Source organism: Pristiophorus japonicus, chromosome 4 (genome assembly GCF_044704955.1).
Source record: "Pristiophorus japonicus isolate sPriJap1 chromosome 4, sPriJap1.hap1, whole genome shotgun sequence".
NCBI lineage: Eukaryota > Metazoa > Chordata > Chondrichthyes > Pristiophoridae > Pristiophorus > Pristiophorus japonicus.
In genome coordinates, this window is record NC_091980.1 from 190197507 (window position 1) to 190222571 (window position 25065).

At 44.5% G+C, this 25065-nt stretch overlaps 1 protein-coding gene across 6 annotated transcripts in view; it reads left to right on the forward strand.

The window, feature by feature from the left end:
- The window catches only part of LOC139262274 (alpha-(1,6)-fucosyltransferase), a 1093864-nt gene that overhangs the window by 549865 nt on the left and 518934 nt on the right, over nt 1-25065 (forward strand). The window contains exon 5 of one of the 6 annotated variants that reach the window (XM_070877420.1): nt 15544-15743. The exons of the other annotated variants lie outside the window; for them this stretch is intronic. The gene's annotated coding sequence lies outside the window, so the exon portion shown is untranslated. The remainder of the gene's footprint in view (nt 1-15543; nt 15744-25065) is intronic. 6 annotated transcript variants of the gene reach the window in all.

Below are 25065 nucleotides of genomic sequence, written 5' to 3' on the forward strand. Positions count from 1 at the left end.
AGCGTCCTCACGGCTAGGCACAGATTCTACACGCACCGCAGACCTGAGGGCCAGGAGATTGCAAAATATGCTGCCGACCTCAGGAGACTTGCGGCACCATGTGATTTTTGGCATGCACCTCAACGAAGCATTGCGAGACATTTTCGTTATAGGAATTGGCCACGAGGGTCTCCTTCACAAGCTACTATCTGCCGACACCACAGTCAACTTGCAGAAAGCCATCAGCATCCGTCAGGCGTTCATGACCTCGACCTGAAGCACCAAGCAAATCATTCAGCCTGTGGACTCAAACTCAGCAAGTACGGTACACAGAATGGTGCCTTTCACAGGCAAGACTGTAGAACGTGGCTCTGCCCAGAGCAGAGAGCACAGACCTCAGAGTTCCAGAACTCCGAGTCCGCCGAGGGGTGCTAATCGAGTAACACCATGCTGGCATTGTGGAGGAAACCATAGGGCTCACCAGTTTCGGTTTGCGGAGTACGTAAGCAAAGCCTGTAACACGAAGGGCCATCTCCAGTGCACGTGTAAAAGAAATACGATTCACCGTCTAGCAGAGGAGTCGGTAGATGACTTTGAATCCAGCGGGGAGTATAATGATTTGGCCAGAGAGGCAGCTCAGCCCCAAGAAGTTGTGTATTGAGTGTATATCTGCACCACCGATTGTCCTCCAGTAAAGATGGAAGTCAAGATAAACGGCGTTCCATGGAAGTGGATACAGGAGCGAGCCAGTCAGTGATGAGCCAGGATGTCTTCGAGAGGCTGTGGAATGAAAAATGATCCAAGCCGGTTCCAGTGCAGGAAAAGTTGTGCACCTACACCAAGGAGCCGATCCCAGTCCTTGGTAGTGTGGATGTAAGTGTAATCCGTAATGGCATGGTGCACAAGTTATCTCTGTGGATTGTTGCAGGTGATGGTCCAATGCTACTCAGAAGAAGGTGAATGGGGAAGATCCAGTGGAAATGGGAAGACCTCTTCACTCCAGCAATCGATGTCCCCCGTGCTCAGAGGCAGAGCAAAACCTCACCTTCGCTTGGGCCAGGCACCAGTGAACAGACCAACGCAGCACCTGAGGCACAGACCATCCATCACGACTGTGTGGCAATGATCCGACCGGAACAATCTAAAAATACCTTCCCGGCTCCAGTGGCAGGACTCCTGGGGAGGAAGATCGAAATCACAAGTACCCTTCCAGCGTTTGTTGCAGAATCGCGGGAGAGAAGGACCGAGGCAGTCGACCTCGAGGACCGAGGCAAGATGGCGTCCCTGCTGCAGCGAGGTGCAGTGTAGCTGAAACAAAAATGGCCTCGCCCATACCACAAGGTGCAATGCTGAGCGACCAACACGTGGTGTCTAACAAAGGATCGGATTGGGGTAAAGCCAGCAGGGTTCTCTTAAAGGAGACCTGCAACCACCTGAACTTAAGAGACATTGTATGCACGGCAATCAATGTAATGAACCGATTAAGATTGTGAACAGAATGTTGTTGCGAGATGTCGGTACCAGTCCTAATGCAAAGAACCAAATGTTGTTGCGAGATGTCGGGAATAGAGTGTCCCCAAGAGCAACAAACGAGTGAATTCGGGAGGATAAAGGCGTGGAGCCTGATACCCTGCCCAGGTCTATCCCATGCTGCAGGCACCCGATGGCACTATTCGCCACCGATCTGGAAACAAAAACGGTGCCAATACACGCAGTTGGCTGCCGTTGCCCACCACCCGGGTGGAGACGGTGCAGCCCCCAGACCCAGTCACTACCTCGGACATGTCCGGGAGCGAAAGGTCAGAACCAACGAGTTCCCCAAACAGGACCTGGAACAGCCAGGTTCCCAACACCGCGAGAGAGCAGGCAGAAGACTCTGCAGCCCTCAAAGCAGTACAAGGAGGCCACAAACATCTGTGGCTCTGCCCACCACTAGGCAAAGACAAAGGCCCTGAGTCCTGGCTCAGTGAGCGAACCAAGCTCACCCCACTAGCAGGGGGCGCGGCGCCGCCATCAGATGACTAGGACCCTGTTCAGTTGATCTGGAACCTGCGTCCTTGCATACCTGTACTGCTACCTCAGTACTGACCATGACTAAACCATGAATGCAATCTACCCAATCCTGGCGCATGACCATATAACGTAACGAATGTAAGTCACGGAACCTAGGTGCCACGATACAAACTGGTAAAAAAAAATGTTCTTCCTTTCTTTGTACTTGCACTGCGTCTGATCTTGTTTGTTAATGTAAGGGGCCAGCTGCATGATCTCACTGTTGTGGGGGGGGGAGGGGCGGGGGGAATGGATGTATGTAGCCATGGACACACTCATGGATCACACCCAGAACCCACCGCATTATCGAACCATCCAATCTGATAACCACTACCCAACGTTGTGGCAAAAGGACTTGGACATTAACAGGGAGAGGGCCAAGCCAAAGCACAGCCAAGGTGCAAGGGCTATTGGCACTTAAGTCTGTAGAGAACTAAGCCAGAGCACATAGTGCAAAGGTAATTGGCACAAAGGACTTGGGGGAGAGTGATGTTGTGTATGCTGACCACGGATGCACTCTGTGTAGTCACTGTGAGATTGTATAAGATGGAGACTGGTTCACCTGATGTACTATCAATAAGGTTCACACCGTGTACATACATGCTGGCACCACTAGAGGGTGCAACTGGTGGAGACCGGGGGTTTCCTGCCCTGGTGGCAGGGCCCTGTATAAACGGCTGCACACCATGCTTGCACAGCATTCTGGAGTTTGGAATAAAGAACCAAGATCACGACAGTTCAAGTACAACACATTGCCTTGTGGGGTCATTCATAAGTACATTATAGACATAACAGATAAGACAGACCGACTGCCACCGACAGAGGTTTACTACTTCCCCAGCACTATTCCTGATTAAGGAGGCAAGCATGTGACCTGCTCACAGACCTCAGCCACTGGAGCCGGGCGTTAACAGATAGGCAAAGTGCAGCGTAGTTCATTCACCACTGCTGAAGCCTCCACACTCGGGACAAAGGATCTTGCTCCAATCAAGAACTCAGCACAAGTACAAAGTACAGACTCATACCCACAGCCCATCAAAGGGACACCATGCGCCAACGTTCTGTGAGCTGCACGGCCCTGTGGCACAGCTCTCTGCCGGTACCACACAGCCAGGGGCCAGCTTTTCCAATGTTTCCTTTTGTACATGCACAAAACTGTGACCTCCCCCCCCACCCCCAAAATTAGGGGGAGTATTGGTGTGCGCACAACGTTTTGGGTCCGGTGCCGCACCCCGTCAATAATGAAACCCTGGTGCACGCGCCCCCACCCCCCAGTAATGGAACCTCGAGCATGCACCATCCTCATCCACCACAACTCAGCGACCTAGCATCAAGCCAAGTAAAGTCAGCCGGAGGTTAGATGAACCCGGGGACGTGCCACCGACCAATCTTGGAGGAGGTGACCCAACCCAGGGGAACCGGTGAAACCCCACCACAACCCACAGCGAGAACCCTGATTCCGGGGTAGAGGCAGGGGAAGAGCTGGCCCACATGCTGATTACCACCTACCACCCTCCCTCAGCTGATGAATCAGTACTCCTCCATGTCAAACACCACTTGGAAGATGCGCTGAGGGTAGCAAAGAATGTACTCTGGGTGGGGGACTTCAATGTCCATCACCACGAGTGGCTCAGTAGCACCAGTACTGACCGAGCTGGCCAAGTCCAAAAGGACAGAGCTGCCAGACTGGGCCTGCGACAGGTGGTGAGAGAACCAACACGAGGGAAAAACCTACTTGCCCTCATCCTCTCCAATCCACCTGTCACAGATCCACCTGTCACAGATGCATCTGTCCATGAGAGCAGTGATCACCGCATTGTCCTTGTAGAGACGAAGACTTATCATCACACTGAAGACACCCTCCATCCTGTTGTGTGGCACTACCACCGTGCTAAATGGGATAGATTCAGGACCGATCTAGCAGTGCAAAACTGGGCAGCCATGATGCACTATGGGCCATAAGCAGCAGCAGAATTGTACTCCTCCACAATGTGTAACCTCAAGGCCCAGCATATCCCTCACTCTACCATTACCATCAAGCCAGGGGACCAACCTTGGTTCAGTGAGGGGTGCAGAAGAGCATGCCAGGAGCAGTGACTGGTGTACCTAAAAATGAGGTGCCAACCTGGGGAAGCTGCAACACAGGACTACATGCATGCTGAACAGCAGAAGCAACATGCTATAATCAGAGCTAAGTGATCACAATCAACGGATCAGATCAAAGCTCTGCAGACCTGCCACATCCAGTCGTGAATGGTGGTGGACAATTAAACCACTACCAGGAGGAGGAGGCTTCCTGAATATCCCCATTCTCAATGATGGCGGAGCCCAGCATGCGAGTGCAAAAGACAAGGCTGAAGCGTTTGCAACCATCTTCAGCCAGAACTGCTGAGGTGATGATTCATATCGGCCTCCTCCTGAGGACTGCACCATTATAGAAGCCAGTCTTCAACCAATTTGAGTCACTCCACGTGATATCCAGAAACAGCTAAATGTACTGGATACAGCAAAGGCTATGAGCTGGGACAACATCCCGGTTGTCGTGCTGAAGACTTGTGCTCCAGAATTAGCCGTGCCTCTAGCCAAGCTGTTCCAGTGCAGCTACAACACTGGCACCTACCCAGCAATGTGGAAAACTGCCCAGGCATGTCCTGTCCACAAAAAGCAGGACAAATCCAATCCGTCTACTCTCAATCATCAGCAAAGTGATGGAAGGAGTCATCGACAGTGCTATCAAGCGGCACTTACCAATTATCTGCTCATCGATGCACAGTTTGGGTTCTGCCAGGACCACTCAGCTCCAGAACTCATTACAGCCTTGGTCCAAACATGAACAAAAGAGCTGAATTCCAGAGGTGAGGTGAGAGTGACTGCCCTTGCCATCAAGGCAGCATTTGACAGAGTGTGGCATCAAGGAACCCTGGTCAAATTGAAGTCAATGGGAATCCAGGGGAAAAATCTTCACTGGCTGGAGTCACACTTAGCACAAAGGAAGATGGTTGTGTTTTTTGGAGGTCAATCAGCACAGCCCCAAGAAGTCACTGTACGAATTCCTCAGGGCAGTGTCCTAGACCCACCATCTTCAGCTGCTTCATCAATGACCTTTCCTCTATTATAGTCAGAAGTGGGGATTGTCATGTGTATCTCATTACTGTATATAACTGTATCTTACCATGCTATACATGACTGTAACTGGATATGACCTGTAACAATAAGCATACCTTACCACCAGGGGTGCACTTGCAGGAGACACTCCATACCTGTCCCACTGAGGTATATAAAGGGAGGTCTCAGGCAAGTGCAGCACTGGAGAGCTGGAATTAAAGTTGCAGGTCCTGAGTGATCTTGACTTCAGCATGTGTCTTGTGTAAGTCAGTACATTAGAGTCAGGACTTAACAGGGATGTTTGCTGATGATTGCACATCAGTTTCATTCGCAACTCCCCAAATAGTGAAGCAGTCCATGCCCGCATGCAGCAAGACCTGGACAACATTCAGGCTTGGGCTGATAAGTGGGTAAGTAACATTTATCCCACACACGTGCCAGGCAATGACTATCTCCAACAAGAGAAACAACAACAGCATTGCCATTGCCAAATCCCTCACCATCAACATCCTGGGGGTTACCATTAACCAAAAACTTAATTGGACCAGCCACACACATACTGTGGCCACAAGAGCAAGTCAAAGGCTGGGTATTCTGCGGTGAGTATCTCACCTCCCTAACTCCCCAAAGCCTTTCCACCATCTATAAGGCAGAAGTCTGAAGTGTGATGTAATACTCTCCACTTGTCTGGATGAGTGCAGCTCCAACAACAATCAAGAAGCTTGGCACCATTCAGAACAAAGCAGCCAATTGATTGGCATGCCATCCATCACCTTCTACATTCACTCCCTCCACCACCGGCGCACCTTGGCTGCAGTGTGTACCATCTACAAGATGAACTGCAGCAACTCGCCAAGGCTTCTTTGACAGCACCTCCCAAACCTGCGACCGCTATCACCTAGAATGACGAGGGCAACAGGCACATGAGAACACCACCACCTTCACGTTCCCTTCCAAGTTACACACCATCCTGACTTGGAAATAAAGCGCCATTCCTTCATTGCCGATGGGTCAAAATACTAGAACTCCCTACCTTCACCACACGGACTGCAATGGTCAAGAAGGCGGCTCACCACCATCTTCTCGAGGGCAATTGGAGGTGTGCATTAAATGCTGGCCTTGCCAGCCACACTCACATCCCAGGAACTAATGTTAAAAAATAGCCATTCAGTGATCCCCCCCCCCCCCCTCCCACCACTCGCCTCTGTCATGTATCCTACATGGCTACTGTTGGTACTATCACAAGGTGTGCCATCAGAAGGCACAGCAGTGGGAGACTTGTAGGTTACCTGTACAGGTGTGCTTGGCCTAGTATAAAAGGCAAGCCACCAGGTGTGACCCTCACTCTGGAGTTAACTAATAAAGGCACAACGGTCACTACAGTTCAAGTACAACACACTATCTCGTGGAGTCATTATTAGAGCATCTAAGGACACTACAATTGGCGACGAGATTACGAATTTTCACGCGGAAATGGCTACCCTTGGTACGTTGCAGCAGTTTGCCGATGGTGATGATTGGGACGCCTTTGTGGAGAGGCTAGAACAATGCTGTAGCCTGTGTCCCAGGGACCAGAGTCATGCACCATGGAGTGTGGCCACAAGCAGCTGACACACACAAGCTGCAGAGCAAGCGACCTCAGCAGGGTACGGCACCGGTATTGATACCGTGTCCCTGATCGGTTCCACCCCTCAGGCACCCGATGGCACCAACTGCCACGAGCCTGAAGGAGCAGACTGTACTAAGGCGTAGTCTCCAGACCCCATCACCACAAAGGCCATACCCATAGGTGTAGGGTCACCCACCACACTTCCCCCAAAGGAAACGGGCACCAGCCAGGATCCCAAACCAAACGACGCTCAGGCCAGTGAGTCAGCAGTTCCCTGTGCACTGCTAGACGACAGCTCCTCAGGGAGCAGCAGTGACCCAGGGCGCAAAGGACAGGGAGGTCACAGACATCTGTGAACCGGCCCGACGCTAGGGGCCACGGCAACAGTCCCGAGAGCAGGTTACGTGAGCCAACCGGGTTCCCGCTGCCAGCACCGGGCACTGAGCCGCCACCATACTGCAGGGACACAACCCAGCAGCTCTGTAACTAGCTTGTCCTCACGCACCGGTCACTGCATCGATAACGCATCTGACATACTTGTCGCACCACTGAACCACAAAAATAATGCAAAACCCACTTTCCTGAATGTGAATGTACATGAATACTAGGAGCCCCTGCCATAATCAGTGTGGCCGGGGGGGGGGGGGGGGGGTGATGGGGAGAGAATGGAGTGGTCAGGGACACACACACACAAAAATAGCAACCACCAACATGCTACTGTACCAACCACTCACCCAAGATTGAAGTGACTTGCCAAGGGGCAACCAGACAGAGCCCACATAGAGCTAAGCCCAGAGCACAATCAATGCAGAGGCGATTTGCACTAGAGGCTCAGGGGGGAGTGATGTCATGTATCCTACATGGCTACTGTTGGTGCTATCACAAGGTGTGCCATCAGAGGGCACAGCAGTGGGAGACTTGTAGGTTACCTGTACTAATAAAGGACAAAGGTCACCACAGTTCAAGTACAACACATTGCCTCGTGGAGTCATTACTAGAGCATCTAAGGACACCACAGCCTCCCTCCCAGCAGCTTGACTGAGGCTCCAGTCACTGAACCTTGGCCCCAACTCGCAGGCAGCAGCAACATCCATGGCTCATCTTTCACAGTCTCACTAACAACAAGGTGCGCAGCGTGGGACTTACTTGGTCAGGGAGCTTGAGGAAAAACATGGTCCTGGCGGTGCGGGTGGGTACAGGGCAGGCCGGTGGAGAGTCTCGACTGAGAAAGTCTCTACAGACTCCCAGGGGTCCGTGGATCCCAGTTTGAGAAACACTGCTCCAACCTTTCTGCCTGAGGCTTAAAATGACCCATTGTGTATTGATTGAAAACAGCCCAAGAAGTATTTTTAAACAGTGCAATGTGCAAGGGAGTATCACTGTAATTGAAGGCAAGCTTCAAACAATTATCTGGAAAATTACCTGAAATTTGAACTGCTCAGTAATCTGTGATCTGCCATGTCAAAATTGTCAGCTCTTTGCACAGAGATAGGCAGCAGACTCCTGAATTATTGTCTGCACGCTTTGCCTAGCTCTCTGCCTCGCTTTCTACCTCACTCTCTGATTACGCACTTTGCTCTGCCTGCGCTCTCTTCCTGCATGCTTTGCCTCGCTCTCTCTTACCTTCTCTCTCTCACTCCCATCACTCTTCCCCAGCTCACTTTCCCTTGCTCTTCTGATGGATTTGTAGGGATACTGTTTGTTGAACCAAACCTCTCTATTCTTTGTCTGAAATTCCTCTTCACATAAATAAAGAACTTACATTTATATAGTGCTTTTAAGGATTTCAGAATGTCCCAAAGTGCTTTAGTCACTGAAATTCTTTTGAAGTGTAGCTACCGTTGTAACATCAGGAGACAATTTGCACACAAGTGTACAAAAACACATTGAGCAAATGTAATAAAAGGGAATGTGAGCTCATGAAATGTGGTGAATTAGTTCCTGCGTACACATCTCACTGCTTTATTCTAAGTAAAATTGGAATTTCAGTTGCACACTAATGTATACTTGGTTTTCAGAATTTAAAGATGTCAATTTTATTCCTGTGCAGCATTATTAATGAGCCCCTTCAAGCAGAACAATATGTCATCTATGTTATTAAGCAGCCTGCACAAATTTCTGTGAGCATATTTCAGTGTAATTAGTTTGGCTGTCGGTGCGATTTGAAGAGCGTATACCTTGTGGTTGCTGTAAATCAGAATCTATACAGCTTTGACAAAATGTTGCGCTTGGAGCAGAAGGAAGGCCCAGGAGATGGGAAATGGAGAAAAATGGCAGAGCGCAAGCATCCTTAAGGTGCATGCATAATTGAGTTTGTTGCTTGTATTAAATTAAGACAGAATATGTAATGATATAAAGTACAAATATGAGCTTTTGCTTTAAAAGATGAACCCAGTGCAACTGCCAGAAATGAAGCCGTGTGTGGCAGGCCGCAAACCACTGTCAGAAAAGCAGACTGAGTAACTCTACTCTGATTTTGTCACTCATGAGATATGGTCTTGTCATGCATTCATACGATTATCACACTACTTGCGTGAACATGAAGTACTTGTGCTAGGATTAGTGTTCAAAACAATTAGGTCACTGCTTAACAAGAAGCAATAATGTATTTCCTTCACCCTCTGCCCTTCTCCAGCCCAGTGTAAAGCCAAGTGATGCAGATTAGGAAGGTGTCTGGCTTGGCATCTGAATTCTGCTGTGTTTGGCTGATCTTTGCTGGATGATAGTGGGATGTGACAATTAGCGTCAGCGCCCTGGGCTAAAAAGGGTAGAAACCAGGCAAGGGTCTGGTTTCCGACCACTATCCAGTGACCTCTGCTGGAAAGTGGTGCAGATACGGACAAGTTTGGGTTTGGTTGTGATGTTCCTCATGATTCAAAAAATCAACTAACTCTCCTTTTCCGGGCTGTGATATATTTACAGAACACAACACACACAGCTTCCTAACATGGTAGGCTGCTCTCTCGGAAGTCTCCGGAAGATGCCTGGTTCTGTTTAATCATTAACTGTGTAATTGCAGTACACAATACGTCCACATCCAGTGTGGAGTTACAAATATTACAAGCTTACAGACATTACACTTCTTCCTCCTTAATGAAGAAGCCATCGTAACAACCATCATAACTTTCATGTTTATACATAAACTTTTTTCTCCATATTTACAAATTTAACTCCATCTCTTGTTTTCTGTTTCAAAGAGGATACCTTCGCTCTCGAACAGAATCTTCCAAACATGGTTCTATTCTAAACTCATTTGAGGCTCATCCTGAGGAACGTTTTCCTCCACGGAATTTCCTTGATTTTCATTTGAACTCACTCTAACTTCAGGCTCTTGTTTTCTTGACTCGAACTCAGACTTTCATTCTGATTCTCTTCTGGATTTGTTTCCAGTACATTGGATTTAGGATTTGCTACTGGTATATCAAAACTATCTGATGAGTCAGAAATAATTGAATCATTTCCACCTTCAACTCTTTCCATATCTGTAGGTAAAATATGATCAATATGAACAAACCTAACCTGTCCATTATCAAACATCTTTTACCAAAAATGTGCGAGGACCACATATCTTCACCACTCTTCTGGGTAACCACTTTAACCATTTATGGTGATGGTTCTTCACTCTCTCCTTCTGGTTTAATTTCACACTTCTCTCTTTTACTCTACCTTTATCATGATTCTCTTTCTGTTTTAATTGTGTCTCTTCTACGGACTGTGCCAAATTTGGCTTTAACAACGAGAATCTGGTTCGTGGCTGTCATTTCAGAAACAACTCTGCTGGTGTTCTACCAGTAGTTGTATGAGGAGTATTTCGATATATAATCAAAAAATTAGCCAATTTGTGATCCAATGACAACTGTCGTTTCTTTGGATTTGGATCTAACATTTGTTTTATGAGGGCACGTTTTATATTTTGTATAGTGTGCTCTGCTGCACCATTCAAAGCAGGGTGGTATGGAGGAACCTTGGTATGTTTCATACCATTTTTGCTCGTGAATTGTGCAAATTCTTCTGAACGAAATTGTGGTCCATTATCCAAAACAGTTTTTTCAGGGAGGCCAAATGAAGAAAATAATTTTCGTAAAATGTCCAATGTTTTACTTGTTATTTTCCACATTGGAAACACCTCAACCCACTTCGAATGGCTATCAATCACAATGAACAATTGTTGTCCTTTCAACTCAGCAAAATCAATATGTAGCCTTTGCCACACCCTGGGAGGCCATTTCCATGGCTGTAATGGTACTGGTGGTGGTTGTTTGCTTACCGATTGACATGTCGTACCCTGACTCACGATGTACTCTATATCTTTATCAAGACCTGGCCACCATAAATAACTGCGTGCAAAACTCTTGGTCAAGCACATTCCCAGGTGCTGGTCATGGAGGTCTCCTAATAATTTGTACCTGAATTTATTTGGTATAACCACTCTTGCACCCGACATGATACAATCTTGATCGACTGATAATTCATTCCTACGAATGAAGAATGGATGTGTAACTTTGTCTGTTACCTGGTTTGGCCATCCATTTGCAATATAATCATACACCTTTGACATCACTGGATCACATTTGGTTGCACTACCAATCTCTTCAGCTGTGACTGACAGTTCATCAATGTATGAAAAATAAAACACTTCTTCCCTATCGGGTGTAACTTGTGATGGAGAAGGCAATCTAGACATTGCATCAGCATTACTGTGATCAGTTGATCGTCTGTATTCAATATCATATGTATATGCTGACAAAATCAAAGCCTATCTCTGCATTCGGGCTGCAGCTAATGTTGGAACTGGGCACTTTGGATGCAGGATTGCTGTCAAGGGCTTGTGGTCCATAACGATGGTAAACTTACGACCATATTTGTGAAACTTCTTGACCCCAAAAATTAATGCCAAAGCTTCCCTTTCAATGTGCGCATAATTACTCTCGCTGGTACTGAGAGTGCGTGAAGCAAAAGCAGTTGGTCTCTCCTCCCCACTACTTAATACATGAGAGATTACTGCCCCAACTCCATATGGAGAGGCATCACATGCTAGCTTAATCTCCTTAGATGTGTCATAGTGAACTAATATGGTGCTCTCTACCAATTTGCTTTTACACTCCTTGAATGCTGTATTGCATTCTTTTGACCACTTCCAATGGGCCTGTTTTTTCAAAAGTTCATTCAGTGGATGTAATACTGTAGCGAAATTTGCTAGGGACTTCCCATAATAGTTCAAAAGACCCAAGAATGAACGAAGTTCAGTGATATTCCTGGGAGTGAGTGCATTTCTGATTGCATCCAGTTTTTCCTTGGTCGGATGTAAACCATCTTTGTCTACTCTGTACCCTAAGTACTCCACTGAGTTTTTGAATAACTCACACTTACGAGCAGACACTCATACTCTGTGCTTCTCTAGCTGTTTGAGGACTTCATTCAATATGTTATTATGAATTTGCCTATTTGGTGCTGAAATTAGTATGTCATCCAAATAACATACTACCCCTTCAATACCTTGCAAAATCTGGTTCATCACCCCTTGGAACATGGCAGGGGCGGAATACACTTCAAATGGTAGCCTATTAAATTGATATATGCCTAGCTGAGTATTTATAGTCAAACATGACTTGGACTCCTCATCTAGCTCAAGCTGTAAGTAGGCATTCATAAGATCCAGTTTTGAGAAGATCTGACCACTTGTCAGTGTTGTGAACAAATCTTCTATATTCGGCAATGTATTGGGGACATTACCCTCTAGAACCTGGTTTACGGTTACCTTATAATCACCACACAATCTTACCTTACCATCGGACTTCAGTACAACAACAATGGGTATAGCCCAATTACATCGATCTATCTTACAAATAATGTTCTCAGTCTCTAGTCTTTTGAGTTCTTGCTCAACTTTCTTCTTGAGTGCATATGGTACAGAACGTGGCTTATAGTAAACCGATCTAGCATCCTTCTGTACCCTGACACTCGCCTTGAAGCCTTGGATCGGACAGCCCGATTCGCAGAACACCTTCGGATACTTCTTGATAACCTCATCCGTTGATGAAAATCTCGCTTCCACACAGAAAATCTTACTCCAATCCAGCTTCAGTGAGCTCAACCAATTTCTTCCTAGTACGGCAGACTTGTTTCCTTTCACTACTATTAGAGGCAAGTTCTGAAATTGATCTTTATACTTCACCGGTACGGTGATACGACCTACCATAGGAATTTTCTCTCGTGAGTAGCCTCGTAGCTCTATCTTGGATTTCTCCAGTTGAAAATCATGCAATTTGTCGTGGTACAGTGACTCCGGTACTACACTCACGGAGGCACCCGTGTAATTTCCATTGGTATCTTGAATCCCGCAACATCTATGTGGATTTTGATGCTTTCCGAATCGCTGTCCGTTAACCTCGTGCTCCTGATGACGTGTAACTCTAACATCTCCTCGTCTTGTTGTTGTTCTTCCAAGCTATGTTATCTCTTTGGATTTCTACTCATAGCTTTGAACGCTGGACTCATAGCTTTAAAAGCTGGTTTACCCTTCAGTCGGCATGCCTTCACAAGATGCCCAGTCTTTCTGCAGAAGAAACACTCTGCTTTCACATATGGACAAATTTGAGCAATGTGTAGTCCCAGGCACCTATAGCACGACTTCGACGCTCTGTTGGAATTTCTGAGACTTTCGGCCATGCCCATCTTTTACTTTGAACCTGCAGGTGATTTACTTCGGTTGACTGATGACCGTAATCATTATTTAATTCTCGGGAATATTGTTCGGCCATGCTCATCGACCTCGCTGTCTGACAAGCAATCTCAAAAGTCAAGTCATCCGTCGTCAATAACTTCCTTCTGATCGCATCATTTTTCACACCATAAACAAAATGATCCTGTAATGCTCGGTTTTGAAAGTTTCCAGAATTATAGTGCATTGATAGCTTTTTTAATGCTATGATATGCTCACTGATACTTTCATTAGCCTTTTAATTCTGAATTCCGAAATGATAGCTTTCAGCAATTTCTAATGGTTTGGGGTTATAATGTTGCTCCAGCTTCGTTAAAATCTCTTCAAACATTGTGTCCTTTGACTCGTCAGGCACAAGCAGATTTACAAGGGTTTCGCATAATGCCGGACCTGCCTCCGATAAGAAGATCGCTTTCTTACGTTCCAACACAGCCCGGTTCTGGACTGCATTGTCTGGAACTTCAATTATGTTATTTGCAATGAAATACATTTCTAGCCGGTCCACATATGCTTTATAACGTTCCCGGTCGTGTCAATATTCACCCAAATATCCTAATATACATGCCATTTTAATCTCTAACTGTTCACGCCGTGTGCTGTATTTTACCTCGGATTTTGTAGCTTTTTTTTCCAAAGACAGAAACTTCCAAAGTCTGTCTGTCGGCTGGCTGAATCCTTCACCAACAAAAATTAAGCTTTAAATCATCCGAAAAATCCTATCTCAGTTGCCAAATATGAAATATTTACAGAGCACAGCACACACAGCTTCCTAACATGGCAGGCTGCTCTCTCGGAAGTCTCCGGAAGGTGCCTGGTTCTGTTCAATCATTAACTGTGCAATTGCAGTACACAATACATCCACATCCACAGTGTGGAGCTACAAACATTACACGGGCTAACGCATGAAGAATGTCCCCTTGGGAGAAGTTTCACAGGACTTCTGGTGCCTGTGCAACTGTACCCAGCAGCACCCTCGGGAGAAGAGGGAGCATATAAGTGTTTGTTACAACAGTATGTGGGGTTGCAGCATTTATGCCTGACAACTGAAGAATAATAGATTCTTTGTATTAGTATACAAGATGCACTTCCATGTTCACAGGCCATGAAATCTCCTGTGGACTTCACAGGTTTATTAATATTGAATATTGTAGCACTGTCCCCTCCCCCCACCCCCACCCCCCAAAAAAAATTCAAACCCGTTTGTGATAACTTTGCTGAATCCTGTACTGTAATCGCTGTGAAACATGGTTTTCATTACATTGATATCTCTGCATGTCAGTATGATGAACACTAGACCTTGTGGATGAGAGATTCAGGTCTTGTGAAAAGGAGATGTCACTTTATAGACCTCCCCCCCCCCCCAACTCCCAATCCAGTGATTTTAAAACTTTTAACATGCAGAAGATAGAGTTTCTGACTCCCCGCTTGAGTACTTAGTTCGCCAGATTTATTTCTGAGATAGTTAAATATTCTCACACATTCTCTAAGTAGAAGTTAGCCACTGTGTTGAACCCGTTTGTACCTTAGTGCAGCTCCATCAGGTGATATGCAAGTGCTGCCCTCAAGCACACGTCTTATAGCAGAATCTGACTGCGGCAGACAAGACTGGCTGGTTGACCTGATATTAGACTTTAAGTGCCCTCCTATACTTGTATTTAGTTTCTGGAGATTGAAGTGCAGTGTCTGTTGGGAGTAAGGGAGATGCCAAATTGTTCAGAATTCGTTCATCTAACAGATAATATCGGAACTTCCTCCTCACATTATCACTACATGGGATTTGGTTTAATATAAATATTGCTCGGATCAAACTTTTTGGGCTAAATATTTGGGTGTTCATTATCATAATAGAGCAGTTAGTGCGACAGTAGTATTTTCAATTTGATCACAGTAGCATATGAGAAGATTGCTCATTGAACCAATAGTGTATCTTGAGCAAATCTAGGTCAGGAGCTTTTAGTTGCGATAAAGCAAATGCCTCTATTGAATGTATGTATACTTAAAATAATGGGCCTTAATTTGCTGTAGGAGTGAATCTAATGGTGCCTGCTATTAGTTAGACATGCTCTTGTATGTTTAGGTTTTACATTTTTTTGTGTGGCAAGTTGCCGAAAGTGCGAGCTGATAGCGAAGGAAACTGGGCACCTGGGACCTGAGTGAACAGAGCAAGCAACTGTGTGTATCTCAACCAATCAATCGGATTGAAGGATTGTGAAATAAACAGTGCATGGACTGAGAAGGAAGTGTACCTTAAAGTGACTGAGTCCAATGTCAAATCAGGTAAGACAGAGAAATAGAGAGGAGGAAAGAATGATTGGATTAAGTGAGACAGAAAGGAAAAAAAAACTTTAAATTATAAATTTTATGTTTTTAAAATCTCGAACAACAATTAAAACCTGAAGGATTGAGACTCCATACTTGTACTAGTTTATTTTCAATGCCAGAGAGGTTGTGAGCCAGTGGGACGCCGTTCTTGCGAAGCTCATAGCGGAGCATCTCGGACAGCAACCTTTAGATTTCCACGTTTAACCATCTTTCCCACCTGACGTTGCTATAACATTTATGCATAAATAACGACAGCGCCATGAGCCTCACTATTTTGAGAGCAAATTATAGAATCATAAAATAATGAAGGATGCCATTTGGCCCATCGTGCCTGTGGCAGCTCTTTGAACGATCCAATTAGCCCCACTCCCTTGCTCTTTCCCCGGTAGCCGTTTAAGTTTTTATCCCATCAAATATTCATCCAATTCTGTTTTGAAACTTACAATTGAATCTGCTTCCACCATCCTTTCAGGCAGTGCATTCCAGATCACAATCCGCTGGGAATATTTTTTTCCTCATGTTGCCTCTGGTTCACTTGTCAATCACCTTAAATCTGTGTCCCCTGGTTACCGACCCTTCTGCCATTGGAAACAGTTCTCCTTATTTCTCATCAAAACTGATCATGATTTTGAAAACCTCTAAATCTCCCCTTAGCCTTCTCTGCTCTAAGTAGAACAACCCCAGCTTCTCCAGTCTCTCCACATAAATGAAGTCCATCATCCCTGGTACAACTCCAGCAAATCTCCTCTGCACCCTCTCCAAGACCTTGACATTGTTCCTAAAGTGTGATGCCCAGACTGGAACACAATACCCCAGCTCAGGCCTAACCAGTACGAGATAAAGGCTGAGCATGGCTTCCTTGCTTTTGTGCTCTACGCATCTATTAAGGATTCCATATGCTTTTTAAACAGCCTTCACAACTTGTCCTGTCACCGTTAAAGATTTGTGTATATACACCCCTAGGTGTCTCTGTTTCTGCACCCATACATTAACTTCCTAGTGGTATGATATTCTGGTAACTTAATGTACTTTCCTGATTTAATATAAAACAGGCCAAATGACAATGGCCTGTTGAAGCTAGTAGGGGGGAGAGAATAATGGGGAGATTTTACCACTTCTGCCCGATTGTTTTGGCAGGGCCCTGCATTGGGTGGGCTCCATGAAGCATTGATTGATTGTACAAAGATAAGCTTTCACATTGGTTCTTGATTATTCTCTGACATTACTGGAGTACTACACACAACAAGCAACTGATATTTTGTTTTTGTTTAATGCATTTATTTTTTAGGTAATTGTAAATCCTACTGTGGGACTGCACAGATGATGCTCATCGGCAGAGTTTGGGGGATGATATATTTTTTTTCTCTCTCTTTCTCTTTCATGCTTTTCCCCTCTCAACTCATTCTTGTACTTTGATTCTTTTCTGTAATACTTCTTCCTTGCTTCATAAATTAAACTACCAAAGTAGAACAACACACAGTGGTATCTTCAGGAAATGGAACCCTGAAATTTTTCTTAATGCGTCAACTAACAGGACTGAAAACTAAACCATGACCTAATTATGGAAGTCAAATTCAGCAAGCTCCCCTTGATCCTGGAAAGTCTCCCAGGGTCAACGGCAAAGATTCCATCAGGAACTTTTGAGATTCGCCCCAGCATGGAATTTCAGGGCCTTTGAAGCTAAGTTAAAATTTTAAACCAAGGTTTTACTGTGACCGATTAAAGTCTGCAACAAAAATTATATGCACAGTGCTACTTCAAATGAAATGCTTCATGAAGATGCTGCCCCTTTTAAAGGAGCTGGGCCTGTCCAGTGCCCTCACAAACACCTTGCTAATTACATGCTTGTTTCAATAGGGGTGATGTCTAGGTGCCATTCAGTATCACGTCAGGTGGATACTATCTTATCAAGTGGTTGTGCACTCAATCTGCGGGAATCCTAGCTTCAAGTTGAACTAACCTGATGGCAGATTGTTAACAACCTGAGCCTCCACTATGATCGGTTATTGTCGCTGCTTTATCATTGTTTTGAACTCTGCTAGATGTTTAAAAATGATGTTGCAACATGGCCCAGCTGTTCTGTGTAACCTGATGCATTTACCAGATGGCAACCTTATAATAATGTAATAATCAGATAATGGGAATAGCGACCATCATTTCACAATGTTGTATGTTCAAAACTGAAACGCAGAAAGTGAGATGCAAGATGTTTTTGAAAATGTTAGCTGCAGCCGATAATTCAACAGAAGAGAGCTGGTTTCTCAATCCATTGCATTTGATTGTGTGCTGCGACTGAGCACAACAGTTACACTAACCTTTGTCTTTTCTGGAAAAAAAGCAACATGGAAGATTTTCCTCTTCGTTGAACCAAAAAATGTTCATTTCCCAGGTGTACCCGGAAGAAAATGGGTTGGAAACCCATTGCGAACATATGAACAATGACAGACAGGAAATGACCCTTTGGTCCATCCAGCCTGTCCCACACAATTGTTATACTGTCATGTATGTACATTCTGTTTGTAGCCACCAGATGGCGTCATTGTTGGAGGCCACTTAGCAGCACACACATGGTGCTGCTCAGGTATAAAAGGCTAGCCATTTTGAGAGTCAGGCACTTTGGGCTGTAATAAAGCAGAGCTAAGGGTGTACTTTGTTCAGTTAAACAGTACTCAGTTTGTACCTTTATTGCATACACAACCTATACCTTGTGTCACAAAACTCTGCACCCCACCCAAAAAGCATGGTATCTCCTGGGAGAGGTGAATAAACTAATAAAAAAAACTCAGGGCAATTTGGGATAGAAAATCTGGGAAATTCCTCTCCGACCCCCTTAAACGATTGAAACTAGTCTAGGAGATCACTGTGGCCCTGATAATTCCTTGTGGTACCTACTTGTACTACCAGCCAGAAACGGGTCCAGTTCTCATTTGAAGAATTATTTTAAGTATAAATACATAGAAAACATAGAAACCATAGAAAATAGGTACAGGAGTAGGCCATTGAGCCCTTTGAGCCTGCACCACCATTCAATAAGATCATGGCTGATCATTCACCTCAGTACCCCTTTCCTGCTTTCTCTCCATATCCCTTGACCCTTTTAGTCGTAAGGGCCATATCTAACTCCCTCTTGAATATATCCAATGAACTGGCATCAACAACTCTCTGCGGTAGAGAATTCTACAGGCCAATAACTCTCTGAGTGAAGAAGTTTCTCCTCACTTCGGTCCTAAACGGCTTACCTCTTATCCTTAGACTGTGTCCCCCTGGTTCTGGACTTCCCCAACATCGGGAACATTCTTCCTGCATCTAACCTGTCCAGTCCCGTCAGAATTTTGTGTATCTCTATGAGATCCCCTCTCATTCTTCTAAACTCCAGTGAATACAGGCCCAGTCGATCCAGTCTCTCCTCCATTCGATTGAGGCATTTGCTTCATAACAACTAAGAGCTGCTCACATAAATTTTTCGGTCACCCAGCATAGTGTCACGTTGGAGGCACTCACTCATTTTTCTCAACACAAGCTTCTCTCTTTTGCTCACACTGCACTGCTTCTGAATTAGCCTTGGGGTGCAACAGACCACGGGTTCGCTTACAACTGGGACTGATTTGGAGCTTAGAACTGACTGCACTTCTACCAACAATTAGAGGTTTGAATGTGGAAGATAGAAGATCTGTTGTAACCCTCAATTACCTGTATAATCACGGTATTCGAAGGCCTTGCACTATAATTTCTGATAATGTTACCCATTAAACTTTCTTGCAAGTCATAAAGCTTCCTTGTGATGGTAAGAAGATGGATAGACCTTGTAACTAGTCTTTGTTGTCATTTGTGACTGGCCAGTGGATTCTGCTGTTGAAAATCAAGAATTGTGTTATTTTTGAGCTACATCAATTTAGTATTTTATATTTAAAACCATTCTGTGCATCTAGAGAATTTGGAAAGATGGCAGGAAATGTGTTTTTTAAGTACAATTCCCAGGAGAAAGCCAGGAAACGTGTGCTCACCCATCAGTGGCCATAGCTGCTACATATCGCCAAGGCCAAGGACAACTTTGGCAAATACTGATGTCTCTTGGTTTGCCACAGCGTAAATTTCTTCCAAGTGTTGCTGGGAAAAAACAATTTGCTTATTTTCTTTACTGCTCATAACCCTGGGATTTAAATTTCATTTGCAGTCAGATTTCCGACGTTTTACAGTCCATAACTTTACACTTTTTAATAATTCACACCTCTATGTCTGATTTTATACTCTGAGAATTTATAGTAATTGGGAAGCAATGAGGCAGGTCAATAAAGTAGAATATATATATATGTATTATATATACTTAAAATGGATGAAACCAGCCCCAGGAAGAAAGGTTGATTGTGCCATCAGATGCTTCCTTCTGGTATGCATTCAAACTTTGAGGGAAACAAAGGTGAGTTTTATTGGAATACTAGTGAATGACAGCAGTGTTTCAGTCAGACACTGCTGCTTCTATAGGAGAAGTGTTCTGATAAAGGATTGCATTGTAATTCTGAGTTCACCAGGGACTGCTGCTGCCAAACGCCGGCTGTGTCACTGCTCCAGAAGCTTCAAACACATGAGGGACAAGTGGAGCGGCAGCTGACATCCCCAGGCTACGGGCTGCAGCCGGTATTTCAAGCCAATCTGTTGTTTGTTGTTGTGTCATGGAATATGAAGTGCAGCAAAAACCTTTTGCGATATACTAGCCGGTGAGTGCAATTCATAGGAATAAACATGAATTTGGTTTTGAGCTCTTGTTCTTGTTCTTGTATATTACAAATTTTAGGCATGAGGCCCAGTGTTGGGCGGCACAATGCATTTTTTTCTCCTAGTTTTTCTTACTTTCGTTGTTCCTTTCCAGAAGGTGGTCCTGCATGTTGGAGGACAGTTGAATATTCTTTATCAGCTTATCTGGTACCTTACACATTTTAGTGTACCTCGAGGCACTTGACTCTTGAGAGCAGCCGAGCTGAGGCTGAAGGACCCAAACAGGCTAGTAAAGCTCCAGCTTTGATCCCTTTAATCTGTTGAGTAGGTGATCTCAGACGAGGGTGATACTCGGGCATGACAATGGGCCTCAGTGTCCTCTAGATAGTGAGATGGAAAAACATTCCACCTGGGTTGTTCTCCTGATCTATGATGCAGCTGGAAAGTGTATATGTATGGTGGTCAGGTAATGAGAAGATCCGATATCAAGGTGATGTTTCCCACAGTTAAATACCCTCAGCTTGCACATGAAGGATGGTCACATAGATGAGCTAGTAGAGGTTGACTCCCAATTAGGAAATCATATCTTCAGCCAAGTTTCTGCTCTTGGGAGGGAAAAACCTGCAGACTTGAATCGTGTGTGTGGTCCGAAATTGATTCAGTCGAAATGTGAATGCTGGAAAACTGACCACCTCATAATTGGTGCAGAGATGAGATGGAAGCGGACGCAAATTGAATCCAGACATAACGACACAGAGGAGGCGTCGGTGAATTGTGATGTTTCGATGCACACGCCAATCTCAACAGCTGTGTTGAGCAGAAATTCAGTGCAGTGAACCAAGTCGGAATCCAGTTATAATAGCAGGATTGGAAGTCTCCCGAGGTCGGTTTTCTATCTGTTGGTGTGAGAGAAGCCTGCTTACCTTCATCGGTGGATTCCAACGATTTACGTGCATTTGGCAGTTTACCAAATTGATTGAAAACAAGTCTATTTTAATCAAACTCAGTTCCTGGTGTCATTTAAAGCAGTGCTTTAAATTTGTGCAATGTTTGTGCTTTTAAAATATTACAAATGCTTAACAATTTATTTCACGTGTGATTGTGGCACAGGAGGCAATTTAAAGCACTTTTCATGTTTTTAAATTAGGTTTGCTTAGGTTCAATGAATTATCCATATTTATTTTCCCCCAACATTCTCATCTTAAGTCTGCTGCTTTAGATTCATAGCAGTGCTTGGAAATGGTTTGAACATTATGTCTGAGCAATCTGAAAGTTGTGGACCCAGGAAAGAACGTGTAGAAGTACCTTGAAGCATTGCAGACTCAATAGATGTGCAGTGCCCAGCAGCTTTTGAAGATCCTGACATCTAAGAAAAGTGATGGCCTGCTGAGACTTATATTGCCAAAAATGGGGCCCTTCACACAAATTGGCTTTGTGAAGAAACTATTGCTGCTAGTTATTTGCTAAAATGCCGACACTGAGGAAGATCAAAGAAACCAGCCCTACCTGAGTGCGTCTGAATGATTAGTGAGGGAAAATTTTCTGTGGCCTGTTCACTTCAACGAAAGATAGACTGCGGTTATTTTTCTGTACTACTTGTGTAATCTTGGAGCTACCCTGTTCTGATGGCACGGGGCCAGTCATTGTATTACATTATACCCTCAATAATTATTGCTTTTATTACAACCCTGCAATTCCATAAAGAATTACTTCCAATTTGATCCACGATACCGTTATTATGAGCCAAAGGTAAATAATAGAATTGTCACCGCTTTTCTTTTCTTTCTTAAGACTGATGTTTCCTTTTTGTAAAGCACCTTCCATGCCTTTCCCTTCCTCGGATCATACCAAGAGAGAGGAGACCTGCTTCTAGGCCTCTGCCAATGCTGCTGATAAACAGAGGGATGCAGGGCAGCACATGAGAGCAGCCTTGGGCAACCGTATCTCCGTATGGAGACACCCTGGCCTCCGTATGTGGAAGAACTCATGCATGAATCTACGTCCGATTGCTTCATAGTTTAGCACAACAACACCACAAAGCACAGCTCTGTGCTATTTGTTTCAATGGAAATGTATCACATCATTGATTGGATGTGATTTTGCTTGGATAATGTTTTGAGCCGAACGATATCTGGGGTGTCAGTGGTAGAGAATGGAGTATTTTTCGATGTTGAACAAGCTTATATATTCCAAGCTTGTGCACAGAGTGCATCCATGCAGAGTGAAGTTTGTTCCATTGGCTCAGCTATGCGTCGTAATCAAACATCAGAAGAGTTTTCCCCTGCTGCACCTGTGACTGTTCCATTGGAATTGTACTGACTTCTGTTCCCAATGAATTAGAATAAACTGTGAGTACCCGGAATTCTAAGGACAGGTTTCGCACAACATTGTTTCTCGTGCTTTAAAAATGTGCCTGAATCACAAAGTGAGAAGAGATTGTCTGTATCTTGTTGCACCCGTGTCCTGGTTTTCCTTTTCCGTTAATCATTCGTTCTTTTGACCTTAATGAACGAAAATAACAAATCAGTGCCTTTTCTTTGTATAGTTTTTGGCAACCTTGTGCTGTGGACCTGTCTCTGCCAATTGGTTAGAAGTGACCCTTCTTCAATAACATTGCACCTTGAGAGAGCATAAGGACAGGAACCTGCAATCCCATCATCCTGAATTTGAACCCAGGTTAGTTAAGAGGAAAAATGGTGTTTTACCCAGAGCCTCAACATAAACTCTCTGCTCTTCAAATAGTGCCCTGGGATCTTGAACATTCACATGAACCGTGAGGACAAGCTGACCGGATTGTGCTTTAGTTGTCATCCAAAAAAACACAACAACATCGCAATGTACAGGAGTGGATCAAATCATTGTAGTCATCTGTCTGAACCCAAAATTAGTTAAAATAATGGATACTATTCTCCCTCTCATACCTCTCAATTTCTTTCCCTGGCAAATATTTATCCAATTATTTTTTGCCAATAGCACTTGCGTACTTTTTCCAAGTTTTGGGATTACACATGGCCTCAGACAGTCCTGTACATTGCTAAGTCCCTGTGTAGTTCAGATGAGACAACAAGGCAAGATCCTGTCTGCTGGTTCAGGTGAATGTTCAAAACTCCTTGGCACAATTAAAAGGAGAAGATACATTATTTATCACTGTCTTCAATTTAATATTTTAGAAACACACATTCACCAGAAAGAACTTGCATTTATGTAGCGCCTTTCTCAACCTCAGGACATCCCATAACTACTTTACATCCAATTAGTTCTGTGAAGTGCATTCACTGCTGTAATATCAGGAAGCATGGCAGCCAACTGCCGCACAGCAAGCTCCTACAAACAGCAATGAAATAAAACACCATGTAATCGGTTTTGGTGATGATGGAGGGATAAACCTGCCCAGAACTCTCCTGCAGTTCTTTGAATAGTGCCGCGGGATCTTTTATGTCTACCTGAGAAGGGAAACAGGGCCTCAGGTTAACATCTCATCTGAGAGATGGCACCACCGATAGTGCAACACTCCCTCAGCACTGAAGTGTCAGCCTGGGTTATGTGCTCAAGTCGTTGGAGTGGGGCTTTGACAGAGGTGCGTGTGCTACCGCTGAGCCAAGGCTGACGCCAGAAAGTGAGTTTAATTAAAATAGACTTGTTCCTAATCACTTAGGTGTGATATATTCACAGAGCACAGCACACACAGCTTTCTATAATGGCAGACAGCATCTCAGAAGTTCTGGAAGCTTCTAGCCAGCTGACTCATTTATTCACCTTTAGTTGCAGTAACACAATACGTCCACATCCACAGTGTGGAGCTACAACACGACAATCTTACAAACATTACATTTCTCCCTCCTTAATGAAGAAGTTATTATAACAAACATCATACATAACTTGCATGTTTATACATAACAAAGGATATGGACTTATTTTGCCATGTTTACAAATTTAACTTAGCCACTTGTTTTCTGCTTCGAAGAGGATACCTTCGCTCTCGAACAGAACCTTCCAAACATGGTGTCAAATTTAAACTCATTCGAGGCTGATCCTGAAAAACGTTTTCCTCCAAGGGATTTCCTTGATTTTCATTTGAACTCACTCTAACTTCAGACTGTTTGTTTCCCTGACTCAGACTCAGACTTTTAAATTCTGACTTTCTCTTGGATTAGTTTCCAGTACATTAGATGTAGGATATGCTACAGGTGTATCAAAACTATCTGATGAGTCAGAAATAATTGAATCGTTCCCACCTTCAACTCCGTCCATGTCTGATCATATTTTACCTACAATGTGAACAAACCTAACCTGTCCAGGATCAAACATCTTGACCAAATATGTGCGAGGACCACATATCTTCACCATTCTACATAGTAACCACTTTACCCATTTATGGTGATAGTTCTTCACTCTCACTTTCTGATTTAATTTCACACTTTTCTCTTTTACTCTACCTCTATCATTCTCTTTCTGTCTTAATTGTGTCTCTTCTACGGACTGTGCCAAATTTGGTTTTAACAACGAGAATCTGGTTTGTGGCTGTCGTTCGGGAAAACAACTCTGCTGGTGTTCTACCAGTAGT